At 50.7% G+C, this 20,965-nt stretch overlaps 1 protein-coding gene across 1 annotated transcript in view; it reads right to left on the reverse strand.

The window, feature by feature from the left end:
- LOC134983741 (oocyte zinc finger protein XlCOF22-like) overlaps positions 1-20,965 on the reverse strand; it is an 83,507-nt gene that overhangs the window by 13,288 nt on the left and 49,254 nt on the right. The window lies entirely within an intron of this gene.

Consider the following 20,965-nt stretch of genomic DNA (forward strand, 5'->3'; position numbering starts at 1 on the left):
CTGATGGCTCCTGATGTATGAGATACACCAGAGAGTGTGGGGAGGAGACTGGTCAGATCTCTGGGCTGGTAACACACAGTGACATGATGTGAGGGGGAGAGCAGGAGTATAATAGGGGCTGATGACTCCTGATGTATGAGATACACCAGAGAGTGTGGGGAGGAGACTGGTCAGATCTCTAAGCTGGTAACACACAGTGACATGATTTGAGGGAGAGCAGGAGTATAATAGGGGCTGATGGCTCCTGATGTATGAGATACACCAGAGAGTGTGGGGAGGAGACTGGTCAGATCTCTGGGCTGGTAACACAGTGACATGATGTGAGGGGGAGAGCAGGAGTATAATAGGGGCTGATGTCTCCTGATGTATGAGATACACCAGAGAGTGTGAGGAGGAGACTGGTCAGATCTCTGGGCTGGTAACAAAATGACATGATGTGAGGGGGAGAGCAGGAGTATAACAGGGGCTGATGTCTCCTGATGTATGAGATACACCAGAGAGTGTGGGGAGGAGACTGGTCAGATCTCTGGGCTGGTAACACACAGTGACATGTGAGGAGAGCAGGAGTATAATAGGGGCTGATGGCTCCTGATGTATGAGATACACCAGAGAGTGTGGGGAGGAGACTGGTCAGATCTCTGGGCTGGTAACACACAGTGACATGATGTGAAGGGAGAGCAGGAGTATAATAGGGGCTGATGGCTCCTGATATATGAGATACACCAGAGAGTGTGGGGAGGAGACTGGGCAGATCTCTGGGCTGGTAACACACAGTGACATGATGTGAGGGGTGAGCAGGAGTATAATAGGGGCTGATGGCTCCTGATATATGAGATACACCAGAGAGTGTGGGGAGGAGACTGGGCAGATCTCTGGGCTGGTAACACACAGTGACATGATGTGAGGGGAGAGCAGGAGTATAATAGGTGCTGATGTCTCCTGATGTATTAGATACACCAGAGAGTGTGGGGAGGAGACTGGTCAGATCTCTGGGCTGGTAACACACAGTGACATGATGTGAGGGGAGAGCAGGAGTATAATAGGTGCTGATGTCTCCTGATGTATTAGATACACCAGAGAGTGTGGGGAGGAGACTGGTCAGATCTCTGGGCTGGTAACACACAGTGACATGATGTGAGGGGGAGAGCGGGAGTATAATAGGTGCTGATGTCTTCTGATGTATTAGATACACCAGAGAGTGTGGGGAGGAGACTGGTCAGATCTCTGGGCTGGTAACACACAGTGACATGATGTGAGGGGGAGAGCAGGAGTATAATAGTGGCTGATGTCTCCTGATATATGAGATACACCAGAGAGTGTGGGGAGGAGACTGGTCAGATCTCTGGGCTGGTAACACACAGTGACATGATGTGAGGGGAGAGCAGGAGTATAATAGGTGCTGATGTCTCCTGATGTATTAGATACACCAGAGAGTGTGGGGAGGAGACTGGTCAGATCTCTGGGCTGGTAACACACAGTGACATGATGTGAGGGGAGAGCAGGAGTATAATAGGTGCTGATGTCTCCTGATGTATTAGATACACCAGAGAGTGTGGGGAGGAGACTGGTCAGATCTCTGGGCTGGTAACACACAGTGACATGATGTGAGGGGGAGAGCGGGAGTATAATAGGTGCTGATGTCTTCTGATGTATTAGATACACCAGAGAGTGTGGGGAGGAGACTGGTCAGATTTCTAGGCTGGTAACACACAGTGACATGATGTGAGGGGGAGAGCATGAGTATAATAGGGGCTGATTGCTCCTGATGTATGAGATACACTAGAGAGTGTGGGGAGGAGACTGGTCAGATCTCTGGGCTGGTAACACAGTGACATGATGTGAGGGGAGAGCAGGAGTATAATAGGGGCTGATGGCTCCTGATGTATGAGATACACCAGAGAGTGTGGGGAGGAGACTGGTCAGATCTCTGGGCTGGTAACACAGTGACATGATGTGAGGGGAGAGCAGGAGTATAATAGGGGCTGATGGCTACTGATGTATGAGATACACCAGAGAGTGTGGGGAGGAGACTGGCCAGATCTCTGGGCTGGTAACACACAGTGACATGATGTGAGGGGGAGAGCAGGAGTATAATAGGGGCTGATGGCTCCTGATGTATGAGATACACCAGAGAGTGTGGGGAGGAGACTGGTCAGATCTCTAAGCTGGTAACACACAGTGACATGATTTGAGGGAGAGCAGGAGTATAATAGGGGCTGATGGCTCCTGATGTATGAGATACACCAGAGAGTGTGGGGAGGAGACTGGTCAGATCTCTGGGCTGGTAACACAGTGACATGATGTGAGGGGGAGAGCAGGAGTATAATAGGGGCTGATGTCTCCTGATGTATGAGATACACCAGAGAGTGTGAGGAGGAGACTGGTCAGATCTCTGGGCTGGTAACAAAATGACATGATGTGAGGGGAGAGCAGGAGTATAATAGGGGCTGATGGCTCCTGATGTATGAGATACACCAGAGAGTGTGGGGAGGAGACTGGTCAGATCTCTGGGCTGGTAACACACAGTGACATGATGTGAGGGGGAGAGCAGGAGTATAATAGGGGCTGATGACTCCTGATGTATGAGATACACCAGAGAGTGTGGGGAGGAGACTGGTCAGATCTCTAAGCTGGTAACACACAGTGACATGATTTGAGGGAGAGCAGGAGTATAATAGGGGCTGATGGCTCCTGATGTATGAGATACACCAGAGAGTGTGGGGAGGAGACTGGTCAGATCTCTGGGCTGGTAACACAGTGACATGATGTGAGGGGGAGAGCAGGAGTATAATAGGGGCTGATGTCTCCTGATGTATGAGATACACCAGAGAGTGTGAGGAGGAGACTGGTCAGATCTCTGGGCTGGTAACAAAATGACATGATGTGAGGGGGAGAGCAGGAGTATAACAGGGGCTGATGTCTCCTGATGTATGAGATACACCAGAGAGTGTGGGGAGGAGACTGGTCAGATCTCTGGGCTGGTAACACACAGTGACATGTGAGGAGAGCAGGAGTATAATAGGGGCTGATGGCTCCTGATGTATGAGATACACCAGAGAGTGTGGGGAGGAGACTGGTCAGATCTCTGGGCTGGTAACACACAGTGACATGATGTGAAGGGAGAGCAGGAGTATAATAGGGGCTGATGGCTCCTGATATATGAGATACACCAGAGAGTGTGGGGAGGAGACTGGGCAGATCTCTGGGCTGGTAACACACAGTGACATGATGTGAGGGGTGAGCAGGAGTATAATAGGGGCTGATGGCTCCTGATATATGAGATACACCAGAGAGTGTGGGGAGGAGACTGGGCAGATCTCTGGGCTGGTAACACACAGTGACATGATGTGAGGGGAGAGCAGGAGTATAATAGGTGCTGATGTCTCCTGATGTATTAGATACACCAGAGAGTGTGGGGAGGAGACTGGTCAGATCTCTGGGCTGGTAACACACAGTGACATGATGTGAGGGGAGAGCAGGAGTATAATAGGTGCTGATGTCTCCTGATGTATTAGATACACCAGAGAGTGTGGGGAGGAGACTGGTCAGATCTCTGGGCTGGTAACACACAGTGACATGATGTGAGGGGGAGAGCGGGAGTATAATAGGTGCTGATGTCTTCTGATGTATTAGATACACCAGAGAGTGTGGGGAGGAGACTGGTCAGATCTCTGGGCTGGTAACACACAGTGACATGATGTGAGGGGGAGAGCAGGAGTATAATAGTGGCTGATGTCTCCTGATGTATGAGATACACCAGAGAGTGTGGGGAGGAGACTGGTCAGATCTCTGGGCTGGTAACACACAGTGACATGATGTGAGGGGAGAGCAGGAGTATAATAGGTGCTGATGTCTCCTGATGTATTAGATACACCAGAGAGTGTGGGGAGGAGACTGGTCAGATCTCTGGGCTGGTAACACACAGTGACATGATGTGAGGGGAGAGCAGGAGTATAATAGGTGCTGATGTCTCCTGATGTATTAGATACACCAGAGAGTGTGGGGAGGAGACTGGTCAGATCTCTGGGCTGGTAACACACAGTGACATGATGTGAGGGGGAGAGCGGGAGTATAATAGGTGCTGATGTCTTCTGATGTATTAGATACACCAGAGAGTGTGGGGAGGAGACTGGTCAGATTTCTAGGCTGGTAACACACAGTGACATGATGTGAGGGGGAGAGCAGGAGTATAATAGTGGCTGATGTCTCCTGATGTATGAGATACACCAGAGAGTGTGGGGAGGAGACTGGTCAGATATCTGGGCTGGTAACACACAGTGACATGATGTGAGGGGAGAGCAGGAGTATAATAGGGGCTAATGGCTCCTGATGTATGACATACACCAGAGAGTGTGGGGAGGAGACTGGTCAGATCTCTGGGCTGGTAACACAGTGATATGATGTGAGGAGGAGAGCAGGAGTATAATAGGGGCTGATGGCTCCTCATGTATGAGATACACCAGAGAGTGTGGGGAGGAGACTGGTCAGATCTCTGGGCTGGAGACACACAGTGACATGATGTGAGGGGGAGAGCAGGAGTATAATAGGGGCTGATGTCTCCTGATGTATGAGATACACCAGAGAGTGTGGGGAGGAGACTGGTCAGATCTCTGGGCTGGTAACACACAGTGACATGATGTGAGGGGAGAGCAGGAGTATAATAGGGGCTAATGGCTCCTGATGTATGAGATACACCAGAGAGTGTGGGGAGGAGACTGGTCAGATCTCTGGGCTGGTAACACACAGTGACATGATGTGAGGGGGAGAGCATGAGTATAATAGGGGCTGATTGCTCCTGATGTATGAGATACACCAGAGAGTGTGGGGAGGAGACTGGTCAGATCTCTGGGCTGGTAACACAGTGACATGATGTGAGGGGAGAGCAGGAGTATAATAGGGGCTGATGGCTACTGATGTATGAGATACACCAGAGAGTGTGGGGAGGAGACTGGTCAGATCTCTGGGCTGGTAACACAGTGACATGATGTGAGGGGAGAGCAGGAGTATAATAGGGGCTGATGGCTCCTGATGTATGAGATACACCAGAGAGTGTGGGGAGGAGACTGGTCAGATCTCTGGGCTGGTAACACAGTGACATGATGTGAGGGGAGAGCAGGAGTATAATAGGGGCTGATGGCTACTGATGTATGAGATACACCAGAGAGTGTGGGGAGGAGACTGGCCAGATCTCTGGGCTGGTAACACACAGTGACATGATGTGAGGGGGAGAGCAGGAGTATAATAGGGGCTGATGGCTCCTGATGTATGAGATACACCAGAGAGTGTGGGGAGGAGACTGGTCAGATCTCTAAGCTGGTAACACACAGTGACATGATTTGAGGGAGAGCAGGAGTATAATAGGGGCTGATGGCTCCTGATGTATGAGATACACCAGAGAGTGTGGGGAGGAGACTGGTCAGATCTCTGGGCTGGTGACACACAGTGACATGATGTGAGGGGAGAGCAGGAGTATTATAGGGGCTGATGTCTCCTGATGTATGAGATACACCAGAGAGTGTGGGGAGGAGACTGGTCAGATCTCTGGGCTGGTAACACACAGTGACATGATGTGAGGGGGAGATCAGGAGTATAATAGGGGCTGATGGCTCCTGATGTATGAGATGCACCAGAGAGTGTGGGGAGGAGACTGGTCAGATCTCTGGGCTGGTAACACACAGTGACATGATGTGAGGGGGAGAGCAGGAGTATAATAGGGGCTTATGGCACCTGATGTATGAGATACACCAGAGAGTGTGGGGAGGAGACTGGTCAGATCTCTGGGCTGGTAACACACAGTGACATGATGTGAGGGGGAGAGCAGGAGTATAATAGGGGCTGATGGCTCCTGATGTACGAGATACACCAGAGAGTGTGGGAGGAGACTGGTCAGATCTCTGGGCTGGTAACACACAGTGACATGATGTGAGGGGGAGAGCAGGAGTATAACAGGGGCTGATGTCTCCTGATGTATGAGATACACCAGAGAGTGTGGGGAGGAGACTGGTCAGATCTCTGGGCTGGTAACACACAGTGACATGTGAGGAGAGCAGGAGTATAATAGGGGCTGATGGCTCCTGATATATGAGATACACCAGAGAGTGTGGGGAGGAGACTGGGCAGATCTCTGGGCTGGTAACACACAGTGACATGATGTGAGGGGTGAGCAGGAGTATAATAGGGGCTGATGGCTCCTGATATATGAGATACACCAGAGAGTGTGGGGAGGAGACTGGGCAGATCTCTGGGCTGGTAACACACAGTGACATGATGTGAGGGGAGAGCAGGAGTATAATAGGTGCTGATGTCTCCTGATGTATTAGATACACCAGAGAGTGTGGGGAGGAGACTGGTCAGATCTCTGGCCTGGTAACACACAGTGACATGATGTGAGGGGAGAGCAGGAGTATAATAGGTGCTGATGTCTCCTGATGTATTAGATACACCAGAGAGTGTGGGGAGGAGACTGGTCAGATCTCTGGGCTGGTAACACACAGTGACATGATGTGAGGGGGAGAGCGGGAGTATAATAGGTGCTGATGTCTTCTGATGTATTAGATACACCAGAGAGTGTGGGGAGGAGACTGGTCAGATCTCTGGGCTGGTAACACACAGTGACATGATGTGAGGGGGAGAGCAGGAGTATAATAGTGGCTGATGTCTCCTGATGTATGAGATACACCAGAGAGTGTGGGGAGGAGACTGGTCAGATATCTGGGCTGGTAACACACAGTGACATGATGTGAGGGGAGAGCAGGAGTATAATAGGTGCTGATGTCTCCTGATGTATTAGATACACCAGAGAGTGTGGGGAGGAGACTGGTCAGATCTCTGGGCTGGTAACACACAGTGACATGATGTGAGGGGAGAGCAGGAGTATAATAGGTGCTGATGTCTCCTGATGTATTAGATACACCAGAGAGTGTGGGGAGGAGACTGGTCAGATCTCTGGGCTGGTAACACACAGTGACATGATGTGAGGGGGAGAGCGGGAGTATAATAGGTGCTGATGTCTTCTGATGTATTAGATACACCAGAGAGTGTGGGGAGGAGACTGGTCAGATTTCTAGGCTGGTAACACACAGTGACATGATGTGAGGGGGAGAGCAGGAGTATAATAGTGGCTGATGTCTCCTGATGTATGAGATACACCAGAGAGTGTGGGGAGGAGACTGGTCAGATATCTGGGCTGGTAACACACAGTGACATGATGTGAGGGGAGAGCAGGAGTATAATAGGGGCTAATGGCTCCTGATGTATGACATACACCAGAGAGTGTGGGGAGGAGACTGGTCAGATCTCTGGGCTGGTAACACAGTGATATGATGTGAGGAGGAGAGCAGGAGTATAATAGGGGCTGATGGCTCCTCATGTATGAGATACACCAGAGAGTGTGGGGAGGAGACTGGTCAGATCTCTGGGCTGGAGACACACAGTGACATGATGTGAGGGGGAGAGCAGGAGTATAATAGGGGCTGATGTCTCCTGATGTATGAGATACACCAGAGAGTGTGGGGAGGAGACTGGTCAGATCTCTGGGCTGGTAACACACAGTGACATGATGTGAGGGGAGAGCAGGAGTATTATAGGGGCTGATGTCTCCTGATGTATGAGATACACCAGAGAGTGTGGGGAGGAGACTGGTCAGATCTCTGGGCTGGTAACACAGTGACATGATGTGAGGGGAGAGCAGGAGTATAATAGGGGCTGATGGCTCCTGATGTATGAGATACACCAGAGAGTGTGGGGAGGAGACTGGTCAGATCTCTGGGCTGGTAACACAGTGACATGATGTGAGGGGAGAGCAGGAGTATAATAGGGGCTGATGGCTACTGATGTATGAGATACACCAGAGAGTGTGGGGAGGAGACTGGCCAGATCTCTGGGCTGGTAACACACAGTGACATGATGTGAGGGGGAGAGCAGGAGTATAATAGGGGCTGATGGCTCCTGATGTATGAGATACACCAGAGAGTGTGGGGAGGAGACTGGTCAGATCTCTAAGCTGGTAACACACAGTGACATGATTTGAGGGAGAGCAGGAGTATAATAGGGGCTGATGGCTCCTGATGTATGAGATACACCAGAGAGTGTGGGGAGGAGACTGGTCAGATCTCTGGGCTGGTAACACAGTGACATGATGTGAGGGGGAGAGCAGGAGTATAATAGGGGCTGATGTCTCCTGATGTATGAGATACACCAGAGAGTGTGAGGAGGAGACTGGTCAGATCTCTGGGCTGGTAACAAAATGACATGATGTGAGGGGAGAGCAGGAGTATAATAGGGGCTGATGGCTCCTGATGTATGAGATACACCAGAGAGTGTGGGGAGGAGACTGGTCAGATCTCTGGGCTGGTAACACACAGTGACATGATGTGAGGGGGAGAGCAGGAGTATAATAGGGGCTGATGACTCCTGATGTATGAGATACACCAGAGAGTGTGGGGAGGAGACTGGTCAGATCTCTAAGCTGGTAACACACAGTGACATGATTTGAGGGAGAGCAGGAGTATAATAGGGGCTGATGGCTCCTGATGTATGAGATACACCAGAGAGTGTGGGGAGGAGACTGGTCAGATCTCTGGGCTGGTAACACAGTGACATGATGTGAGGGGGAGAGCAGGAGTATAATAGGGGCTGATGTCTCCTGATGTATGAGATACACCAGAGAGTGTGAGGAGGAGACTGGTCAGATCTCTGGGCTGGTAACAAAATGACATGATGTGAGGGGGAGAGCAGGAGTATAACAGGGGCTGATGTCTCCTGATGTATGAGATACACCAGAGAGTGTGGGGAGGAGACTGGTCAGATCTCTGGGCTGGTAACACACAGTGACATGTGAGGAGAGCAGGAGTATAATAGGGGCTGATGGCTCCTGATGTATGAGATACACCAGAGAGTGTGGGGAGGAGACTGGTCAGATCTCTGGGCTGGTAACACACAGTGACATGATGTGAAGGGAGAGCAGGAGTATAATAGGGGCTGATGGCTCCTGATATATGAGATACACCAGAGAGTGTGGGGAGGAGACTGGGCAGATCTCTGGGCTGGTAACACACAGTGACATGATGTGAGGGGTGAGCAGGAGTATAATAGGGGCTGATGGCTCCTGATATATGAGATACACCAGAGAGTGTGGGGAGGAGACTGGGCAGATCTCTGGGCTGGTAACACACAGTGACATGATGTGAGGGGAGAGCAGGAGTATAATAGGTGCTGATGTCTCCTGATGTATTAGATACACCAGAGAGTGTGGGGAGGAGACTGGTCAGATCTCTGGGCTGGTAACACACAGTGACATGATGTGAGGGGGAGAGCAGGAGTATAATAGTGGCTGATGTCTCCTGATGTATGAGATACACCAGAGAGTGTGGGGAGGAGACTGGTCAGATCTCTGGGCTGGTAACACACAGTGACATGATGTGAGGGGAGAGCAGGAGTATAATAGGTGCTGATGTCTCCTGATGTATTAGATACACCAGAGAGTGTGGGGAGGAGACTGGTCAGATCTCTGGGCTGGTAACACACAGTGACATGATGTGAGGGGAGAGCAGGAGTATAATAGGTGCTGATGTCTCCTGATGTATTAGATACACCAGAGAGTGTGGGGAGGAGACTGGTCAGATCTCTGGGCTGGTAACACACAGTGACATGATGTGAGGGGGAGAGCGGGAGTATAATAGGTGCTGATGTCTTCTGATGTATTAGATACACCAGAGAGTGTGGGGAGGAGACTGGTCAGATTTCTAGGCTGGTAACACACAGTGACATGATGTGAGGGGGAGAGCAGGAGTATAATAGTGGCTGATGTCTCCTGATGTATGAGATACACCAGAGAGTGTGGGGAGGAGACTGGTCAGATATCTGGGCTGGTAACACACAGTGACATGATGTGAGGGGAGAGCAGGAGTATAATAGGGGCTAATGGCTCCTGATGTATGACATACACCAGAGAGTGTGGGGAGGAGACTGGTCAGATCTCTGGGCTGGTAACACAGTGATATGATGTGAGGAGGAGAGCAGGAGTATAATAGGGGCTGATGGCTCCTCATGTATGAGATACACCAGAGAGTGTGGGGAGGAGACTGGTCAGATCTCTGGGCTGGAGACACACAGTGACATGATGTGAGGGGGAGAGCAGGAGTATAATAGGGGCTGATGTCTCCTGATGTATGAGATACACCAGAGAGTGTGGGGAGGAGACTGGTCAGATCTCTGGGCTGGTAACACACAGTGACATGATGTGAGGGGAGAGCAGGAGTATTATAGGGGCTGATGTCTCCTGATGTATGAGATACACCAGAGAGTGTGGGGAGGAGACTGGTCAGATCTCTGGGCTGGTAACACAGTGACATGATGTGAGGGGAGAGCAGGAGTATAATAGGGGCTAATGGCTCCTGATGTATGAGATACACCAGAGAGTGTGGGGAGGAGACTGGTCAGATCTCTGGGCTGGTAACACACAGTGACATGATGTGAGGGGGAGAGCATGAGTATAATAGGGGTTGATTGCTCCTGATGTATGAGATACACCAGAGAGTGTGGGGAGAGACTGGTCAGATCTCTGGGCTGGTAACACAGTGACATGATGTGAGGGGAGAGCAGGAGTATAATAGGGGCTGATGGCTACTGATGTATGAGATACACCAGAGAGTGTGGGGAGGAGACTGGTCAGATCTCTGGGCTGGTAACACAGTGACATGATGTGAGGGGAGAGCAGGAGTATAATAGGGGCTAATGGCTCCTGATGTATGAGATACACCAGAGAGTGTGGGGAGGAGACTGGTCAGATCTCTGGGCTGGTAACACACAGTGACATGATGTGAGGGGGAGAGCATGAGTATAATAGGGGCTGATGGCTCCTGATGTATGAGATACACCAGAGAGTGTGGGGAGGAGACTGGTCAGATCTCTGGGCTGGTAACACAGTGACATGATGTGAGGGGAGAGCAGGAGTATAATAGGGGCTGATGGCTACTGATGTATGAGATACACCAGAGAGTGTGGGGAGGAGACTGGCCAGATCTCTGGGCTGGTAACACACAGTGACATGATGTGAGGGGGAGAGCAGGAGTATAATAGGGGCTGATGGCTCCTGATGTATGAGATACACCAGAGAGTGTGGGGAGGAGACTGGTCAGATCTCTAAGCTGGTAACACACAGTGACATGATTTGAGGGAGAGCAGGAGTATAATAGGGGCTGATGGCTCCTGATGTATGAGATACACCAAAGAGTGTGGGGAGGAGACTGGTCAGATCTCTGGGCTGGTAACACAGTGACATGATGTGAGGGGGAGAGCAGGAGTATAATAGGGGCTGATGTCTCCTGATGTATGAGATACACCAGAGAGTGTGAGGAGGAGACTGGTCAGATCTCTGGGCTGGTAACAAAATGACATGATGTGAGGGGAGAGCAGGAGTATAATAGGGGCTGATGGCTCCTGATGTATGAGATACACCAGAGAGTGTGGGGAGGAGACTGGTCAGATCTCTGGGCTGGTAACACACAGTGACATGATGTGAGGGGGAGAGCAGGAGTATAATAGGGGCTGATGACTCCTGATGTATGAGATACACCAGAGAGTGTGGGGAGGAGACTGGTCAGATCTCTAAGCTGGTAACACACAGTGACATGATTTGAGGGAGAGCAGGAGTATAATAGGGGCTGATGGCTCCTGATGTATGAGATACACCAGAGAGTGTGGGGAGGAGACTGGTCAGATCTCTGGGCTGGTAACACAGTGACATGATGTGAGGGGGAGAGCAGGAGTATAATAGGGGCTGATGTCTCCTGATGTATGAGATACACCAGAGAGTGTGAGGAGGAGACTGGTCAGATCTCTGGGCTGGTAACAAAATGACATGATGTGAGGGGAGAGCAGGAGTATAATAGGGGCTGATGGCTCCTGATGTATGAGATACACCAGAGAGTGTGGGGAGGAGACTGGTCAGATCTCTGGGCTGGTAACACAGTGACATGATGTGAGGGGAGAGCAGGAGTATAATAGGGGCTAATGGCTCCTGATGTATGAGATACACCAGAGAGTGTGGGGAGGAGACTGGTCAGATCTCTGGGCTGGTAACACACAGTGACATGATGTGAGGGGGAGAGCATGAGTATAATAGGGGCTGATTGCTCCTGATGTATGAGATACACCAGAGAGTGTGGGGAGGAGACTGGTCAGATCTCTGGGCTGGTAACACAGTGACATGATGTGAGGGGAGAGCAGGAGTATAATAGGGGCTGATGGCTACTGATGTATGAGATACACCAGAGAGTGTGGGGAGGAGACTGGTCAGATCTCTGGGCTGGTAACACAGTGACATGATGTGAGGGGAGAGCAGGAGTATAATAGGGGCTGATGGCTCCTGATGTATGAGATACACCAGAGAGTGTGGGGAGGAGACTGGTCAGATCTCTGGGCTGGTAACACAGTGACATGATGTGAGGGGAGAGCAGGAGTATAATAGGGGCTGATGGCTACTGATGTATGAGATACACCAGAGAGTGTGGGGAGGAGACTGGCCAGATCTCTGGGCTGGTAACACACAGTGACATGATGTGAGGGGGAGAGCAGGAGTATAATAGGGGCTGATGGCTCCTGATGTATGAGATACACCAGAGAGTGTGGGGAGGAGACTGGTCAGATCTCTAAGCTGGTAACACACAGTGACATGATTTGAGGGAGAGCAGGAGTATAATAGGGGCTGATGGCTCCTGATGTATGAGATACACCAGAGAGTGTGGGGAGGAGACTGGTCAGATCTCTGGGCTGGTAACACAGTGACATGATGTGAGGGGGAGAGCAGGAGTATAATAGGGGCTGATGTCTCCTGATGTATGAGATACACCAGAGAGTGTGAGGAGGAGACTGGTCAGATCTCTGGGCTGGTAACAAAATGACATGATGTGAGGGGAGAGCAGGAGTATAATAGGGGCTGATGGCTCCTGATGTATGAGATACACCAGAGAGTGTGGGGAGGAGACTGGTCAGATCTCTAAGCTGGTAACACACAGTGACATGATTTGAGGGAGAGCAGGAGTATAATAGGGGCTGATGGCTCCTGATGTATGAGATACACCAGAGAGTGTGGGGAGGAGACTGGTCAGATCTCTGGGCTGGTGACACACAGTGACATGATGTGAGGGGAGAGCAGGAGTATTATAGGGGCTGATGTCTCCTGATGTATGAGATACACCAGAGAGTGTGGGGAGGAGACTGGTCAGATCTCTGGGCTGGTAACACACAGTGACATGATGTGAGGGGGAGAGCATGAGTATAATAGGGGCTGATTGCTCCTGATGTATGAGATACACCAGAGAGTGTGGGGAGGAGACTGGTCAGATCTCTGGGCTGGTAACACAGTGACATGATGTGAGGGGAGAGCAGGAGTATAATAGGGGCTGATGGCTCCTGATGTATGAGATACACCAGAGAGTGTGGGGAGGAGACTGGTCAGATCTCTGGGCTGGTAACACAGTGACATGATGTGAGGGGAGAGCAGGAGTATAATAGGGGCTGATGTCTCCTGATGTATGAGATACACCAGAGAGTGTGGGGAGGAGACTGGCCAGATCTCTGGGCTGGTAACACACAGTGACATGATGTGAGGGGGAGAGCAGGAGTATAATAGGGGCTGATGGCTCCTGATGTATGAGATACACCAGAGAGTGTGAGGAGGAGACTGGTCAGATCTCTGGGCTGGTAACAAAATGACATGATTTGAGGGAGAGCAGGAGTATAATAGGGGCTGATGGCTCCTGATGTATGAGATACACCAGAGAGTGTGGGGAGGAGACTGGTCAGATCTCTGGGCTGGTAACACACAGTGACATGATGTGAGGGGGAGAGCAGGAGTATAATAGGGGCTGATGGCTCCTGATGTATGAGATACACCAGAGAGTGTGGGGAGGAGACTGGTCAGATCTCTAAGCTGGTAACACACAGTGACATGATTTGAGGGAGAGCAGGAGTATAATAGGGGCTGATGGCTCCTGATGTATGAGATACACCAGAGAGTGTGGGGAGGAGACTGGTCAGATCTCTGGGCTGGTAACACAGTGACATGATGTGAGGGGGAGAGCAGGAGTATAATAGGGGCTGATGTCTCCTGATGTATGAGATACACCAGAGAGTGTGAGGAGGAGACTGGTCAGATCTCTGGGCTGGTAACAAAATGACATGATGTGAGGGGAGAGCAGGAGTATAATAGGGGCTGATGGCTCCTGATGTATGAGATACACCAGAGAGTGTGGGGAGGAGACTGGTCAGATCTCTGGGCTGGTAACACAGTGACATGATGTGAGGGGAGAGCAGGAGTATAATAGGGGCTAATGGCTCCTGATGTATGAGATACACCAGAGAGTGTGGGGAGGAGACTGGTCAGATCTCTGGGCTGGTAACACACAGTGACATGATGTGAGGGGGAGAGCATGAGTATAATAGGGGCTGATTGCTCCTGATGTATGAGATACACCAGAGAGTGTGGGGAGGAGACTGGTCAGATCTCTGGGCTGGTAACACAGTGACATGATGTGAGGGGAGAGCAGGAGTATAATAGGGGCTGATGGCTACTGATGTATGAGATACACCAGAGAGTGTGGGGAGGAGACTGGTCAGATCTCTGGGCTGGTAACACAGTGACATGATGTGAGGGGAGAGCAGGAGTATAATAGGGGCTGATGTCTCCTGATGTATGAGATACACCAGAGAGTGTGGGGAGGAGACTGGCCAGATCTCTGGGCTGGTAACACACAGTGACATGATGTGAGGGGGAGAGCAGGAGTATAATAGGGGCTGATGGCTCCTGATGTATGAGATACACCAGAGAGTGTGAGGAGGAGACTGGTCAGATCTCTGGGCTGGTAACAAAATGACATGATGTGAGGGGAGAGCAGGAGTATAATAGGGGCTGATGGCTCCTGATGTATGAGATACACCAGAGAGTGTGGGGAGGAGACTGGTCAGATCTCTAAGCTGGTAACACACAGTGACATGATTTGAGGGAGAGCAGGAGTATAATAGGGGCTGATGGCTCCTGATGTATGAGATACACCAGAGAGTGTGGGGAGGAGACTGGTCAGATCTCTGGGCTGGTAACACAGTGACATGATGTGAGGGGGAGAGCAGGAGTATAATAGGGGCTGATGTCTCCTGATGTATGAGATACACCAGAGAGTGTGAGGAGGAGACTGGTCAGATCTCTGGGCTGGTAACAAAATGACATGATGTGAGGGGAGAGCAGGAGTATAATAGGGGCTGATGGCTCCTGATGTATGAGATACACCAGAGAGTGTGGGGAGGAGACTGGTCAGATCTCTGGGCTGGTAACACAGTGACATGATGTGAGGGGAGAGCAGGAGTATAATAGGGGCTAATGGCTCCTGATGTATGAGATACACCAGAGAGTGTGGGGAGGAGACTGGTCAGATCTCTGGGCTGGTAACACACAGTGACATGATGTGAGGGGGAGAGCATGAGTATAATAGGGGCTGATTGCTCCTGATGTATGAGATACACCAGAGAGTGTGGGGAGGAGACTGGTCAGATCTCTGGGCTGGTAACACAGTGACATGATGTGAGGGGAGAGCAGGAGTATAATAGGGGCTGATGGCTACTGATGTATGAGATACACCAGAGAGTGTGGGGAGGAGACTGGTCAGATCTCTGGGCTGGTAACACAGTGACATGATGTGAGGGGAGAGCAGGAGTATAATAGGGGCTGATGTCTCCTGATGTATGAGATACACCAGAGAGTGTGGGGAGGAGACTGGCCAGATCTCTGGGCTGGTAACACACAGTGACATGATGTGAGGGGGAGAGCAGGAGTATAATAGGGGCTGATGGCTCCTGATGTATGAGATACACCAGAGAGTGTGAGGAGGAGACTGGTCAGATCTCTGGGCTGGTAACAAAATGACATGATGTGAGGGGAGAGCAGGAGTATAATAGGGGCTGATGGCTCCTGATGTATGAGATACACCAGAGAGTGTGGGGAGGAGACTGGTCAGATCTCTAAGCTGGTAACACACAGTGACATGATGTGAGGGGAGAGCAGGAGTATTATAGGGGCTGATGTCTCCTGATGTATGAGATACACCAGAGAGTGTGGGGAGGAGACTGGTCAGATCTCTGGGCTGGTAACACACAGTGACATGATGTGAGGGGGAGAGCATGAGTATAATAGGGGCTGATTGCTCCTGATGTATGAGATACACCAGAGAGTGTGGGGAGGAGACTGGTCAGATCTCTGGGCTGGTAACACAGTGACATGATGTGAGGGGAGAGCAGGAGTATAATAGGGGCTGATGGCTCCTGATGTATGAGATACACCAGAGAGTGTGGGGAGGAGACTGGACAGATCTCTGGGCTGGTAACACACAGTGACATGATGTGAGGGGGAGAGCAGGAGTATAATAGGGGCTGATGGCTCCTGATGTATGAGATACACCAGAGAGTGTGAGGAGGAGACTGGTCAGATCTCTGGGCTGGTAACAAAATGACATGATTTGAGGGAGAGCAGGAGTATAATAGGGGCTGATGGCTCCTGATGTATGAGATACACCAGAGAGTGTGGGGAGGAGACTGGTCAGATCTCTGGGCTGGTAACACACAGTGACATGATGTGAGGGGGAGAGCAGGAGTATAATAGGGGCTGATGGCTCCTGATGTATGAGATACACCAGAGAGTGTGGGGAGGAGACTGGTCAGATCTCTAAGCTGGTAACACACAGTGACATGATTTGAGGGAGAGCAGGAGTATAATAGGGGCTGATGGCTCCTGATGTATGAGATACACCAGAGAGTGTGGGGAGGAGACTGGTCAGATCTCTGGGCTGGTAACACAGTGACATGATGTGAGGGGGAGAGCAGGAGTATAATAGGGGCTGATGTCTCCTGATGTATGAGATACACCAGAGAGTGTGAGGAGGAGACTGGTCAGATCTCTGGGCTGGTAACAAAATGACATGATGTGAGGGGAGAGCAGGAGTATAATAGGGGCTGATGGCTCCTGATGTATGAGATACACCAGAGAGTGTGGGGAGGAGACTGGTCAGATCTCTGGGCTGGTAACACAGTGACATGATGTGAGGGGAGAGCAGGAGTATAATAGGGGCTAATGGCTCCTGATGTATGAGATACACCAGAGAGTGTGGGGAGGAGACTGGTCAGATCTCTGGGCTGGTAACACACAGTGACATGATGTGAGGGGGAGAGCATGAGTATAATAGGGGCTGATTGCTCCTGATGTATGAGATACACCAGAGAGTGTGGGGAGGAGACTGGTCAGATCTCTGGGCTGGTAACACAGTGACATGATGTGAGGGGAGAGCAGGAGTATAATAGGGGCTGATGGCTACTGATGTATGAGATACACCAGAGAGTGTGGGGAGGAGACTGGTCAGATCTCTGGGCTGGTAACACAGTGACATGATGTGAGGGGAGAGCAGGAGTATAATAGGGGCTGATGTCTCCTGATGTATGAGATACACCAGAGAGTGTGGGGAGGAGACAGGCCAGATCTCTGGGCTGGTAACACACAGTGACATGATGTGAGGAGGAGAGCAGGAGTATAATAGGGGCTGATGGCTCCTGATGTATGAGATACACCAGAGAGTGTGAGGAGGAGACTGGTCAGATCTCTGGGCTGGTAACAAAATGACATGATGTGAGGGGAGAGCAGGAGTATAATAGGGGCTGATGGCTCCTGATGTATGAGATACACCAGAGAGTGTGGGGAGGAGACTGGTCAGATCTCTAAGCTGGTAACACACAGTGACATGATGTGAGGGGAGAGCAGGAGTATTATAGGGGCTGATGTCTCCTGATGTATGAGATACACCAGAGAGTGTGGGGAGGAGACTGGTCAGATCTCTGGGCTGGTAACACACAGTGACATGATGTGAGGGGGAGAGCATGAGTATAATAGGGGCTGATTGCTCCTGATGTATGAGATACACCAGAGAGTGTGGGGAGGAGACTGGTCAGATCTCTGGGCTGGTAACACAGTGACATGATGTGAGGGGAGAGCAGGAGTATAATAGGGGCTGATGGCTCCTGATGTATGAGATACACCAGAGAGTGTGGGGAGGAGACTGGCCAGATCTCTGGGCTGGTAACACACAGTGACATGATGTGAGGGGGAGAGCAGGAGTATAATAGGGGCTGATGGCTCCTGATGTATGAGATACACCAGAGAGTGTGAGGAGGAGACTGGTCAGATCTCTGGGCTGGTAACAAAATGACATGATTTGAGGGAGAGCAGGAGTATAATAGGGGCTGATGGCTCCTGATGTATGAGATACACCAGAGAGTGTGGGGAGGAGACTGGTCAGATCTCTGGGCTGGTAACACACAGTGACATGATGTGAGGGGGAGAGCAGGAGTATAATAGGGGCTGATGGCTCCTGATGTATGAGATACACCAGAGAGTGTGGGGAGGAGACTGGTCAGATCTCTAAGCTGGTAACACACAGTGACATGATTTGAGGGAGAGCAGGAGTATAATAGGGGCTGATGGCTCCTGATGTATGAGATACACCAGAGAGTGTGGGGAGGAGACTGGTCAGATCTCTGGGCTGGTAACACAGTGACATGATGTGAGGGGGAGAGCAGGAGTATAATAGGGGCTGATGTCTCCTGATGTATGAGATACACCAGAGAGTGTGAGGAGGAGACTGGTCAGATCTCTGGGCTGGTAACAAAATGACATGATGTGAGGGGAGAGCAGGAGTATAATAGGGGCTGATGGCTCCTGATGTATGAGATACACCAGAGAGTGTGGGGAGGAGACTGGTCAGATCTCTGGGCTGGTAACACAGTGACATGATGTGAGGGGAGAGCAGGAGTATAATAGGGGCTAATGGCTCCTGATGTATGAGATACACCAGAGAGTGTGGGGAGGAGACTGGTCAGATCTCTGGGCTGGTAACAAAATGACATGATGTGAGGGGAGAGCAGGAGTATAATAGGGGCTGATGGCTCCTGATGTATGAGATACACCAGAGAGTGTGGGGAGGAGACTGGTCAGATCTCTGGGCTGGTAACACAGTGACATGATGTGAGGGGAGAGCAGGAGTATAATAGGGGCTGATGGCTCCTGATGTATGAGATACACCAGAGAGTGTGGCGAGGAGACAGGTCAGACCTCTGGGCTGGTAACACACAGTGACATTGTCACGATCCAGGTATCTGGACGCCATTACCTGCCGTTCAGGTGTCTTCTGAGACTGGCCCAGCGTTCCAAGTCCGGATCTCATCTGTGTCCACACTCTGTGCATCTCTCCTGTCGTTCTGAGACACTGCTACAGCGACGCCATGTTTGAATCCAACATGGCGTCTCCCGTCCTCCGCGGCCGTTCCTGTAATATTGCTGCAGGTTCTCAGAGTGGTTGATTATGCTTGCCGCGGCCTCCGCTGTCCTCCACGTGTCTCAGCATATAATTGCCATCTGGCGTCTCCTGTCCTCCGCGGCTGGCGCCGCCATTATCACTATGTTCACACATTACATTTCAAACCAGTTTTCCCTCCAGGTTCCAGCATGGGCGCAGCCATGTTGGATTTGATCACATGCTCCAAATCCTCCAATCCACCGTCTCTGGAATCTGCATAATTGCCTAGCCAATGCCTGCATAGCAGCAGGTATAAGTATCCTGTGTCTGGGCCAGATAGATGTCAGTGCTTTGAATGTCATACCTTGTTCCAGTCTCTCTCTCCTGTGGCTTGTTTCTCAAGGTTCCAGTTCCTGTCTCCAGCATCCACAAAGAGACCCGCACCTGCCCACCATCCTGCGGTGCAGCCTGACTCTACAGTCCTCCGTGGCTGTCCAGTTTCCAGCTATCTACTATCTGCTTCCAGCAGCCAGCTTTCATCAGATTTCAGCTTCTACTAAACACCGGTGCTGATCCAGCGGATCCTATCTTACCAGCAGTATCCACTACCACCGGTAATCATCTATCAGCTATTCTGTTTCTACGCTCACTAGCATCTCACATCATCCACTCTTTATTTCATCACCTGGCTGGTTCCACCCAGCATACACTCCGTGACTTTAGTACCTGGCTGATTCCATTCAGCATCCACCCTGTGTTTCATCACCTGGCTGATTCCACTCAGCATCCACTCCGTGTCTTACCACCTGGCTGGTTCCATCCAACTGATACAGCAGCTTACTCAAGTTACCAGATTCACCTGTTACAACTACTAGCATGTTCCTCGGCTATCTCCACAACTACAACCAGGCCTGGTAAGGTGATTCCATCAAAGGACTTTTACATCTGTTCTAACCTACCAGTGCTCTGAGAAACATTCTATGGTTATGTAATCCAGGAACTGTGTTATTTGCCACTGTCTTTGCTGAACCTTGAATGCTGCTTGTTATCACATGGAGTCTGTTAATAAACTTTTATTTTTAATTTTAAACTGGTTGTCATGGTCACACCTTCGGGTAATCATTCTGCACTTACATGTCCAGGGGTCTGATTAAACCTCCCAAGTTTAATTTCAACTCAGCCCCTACAACTGAGGCTTCCTCCCGTCAGCCAAAACCCTCAGTTGTGACAGACATGATATAAGAAGGAGAGCAGAAGTATAATAGGGGCTGATGGCTCCTGATGTATGAGATACACCAGAGAGTGTGGGGAGGAGACTGGTCAGATCTCTGGGCTGGTAACACACAGTGACATGATGTGAGGTTAGAGCAGGAGTATAATAGGGACTGATGGATCCTGATGTATGAGATACACCAGAGAGTGTGGGGAGGAGACTGGTCAGATCTCTGGGCTGGTAACACACAGTGACATGATGTGAGGGGGAGAGCGGGAGTATAATAGGGGCTGATGGCTCCTGATGTATGAGATACACCAGAGAGTGTGGGGAGGAGACTGGTCAGATCTCTGGGCTGGTAACACACATTGACATGATGTGAGGGGGAGAGCGGGAGTATAATAGGGGCTGATGGCTCCTG

This window comes from Pseudophryne corroboree (assembly GCF_028390025.1).
Source record: "Pseudophryne corroboree isolate aPseCor3 chromosome 3 unlocalized genomic scaffold, aPseCor3.hap2 SUPER_3_unloc_22, whole genome shotgun sequence".
Classification (NCBI taxonomy): domain Eukaryota; kingdom Metazoa; phylum Chordata; class Amphibia; order Anura; family Myobatrachidae; genus Pseudophryne; species Pseudophryne corroboree.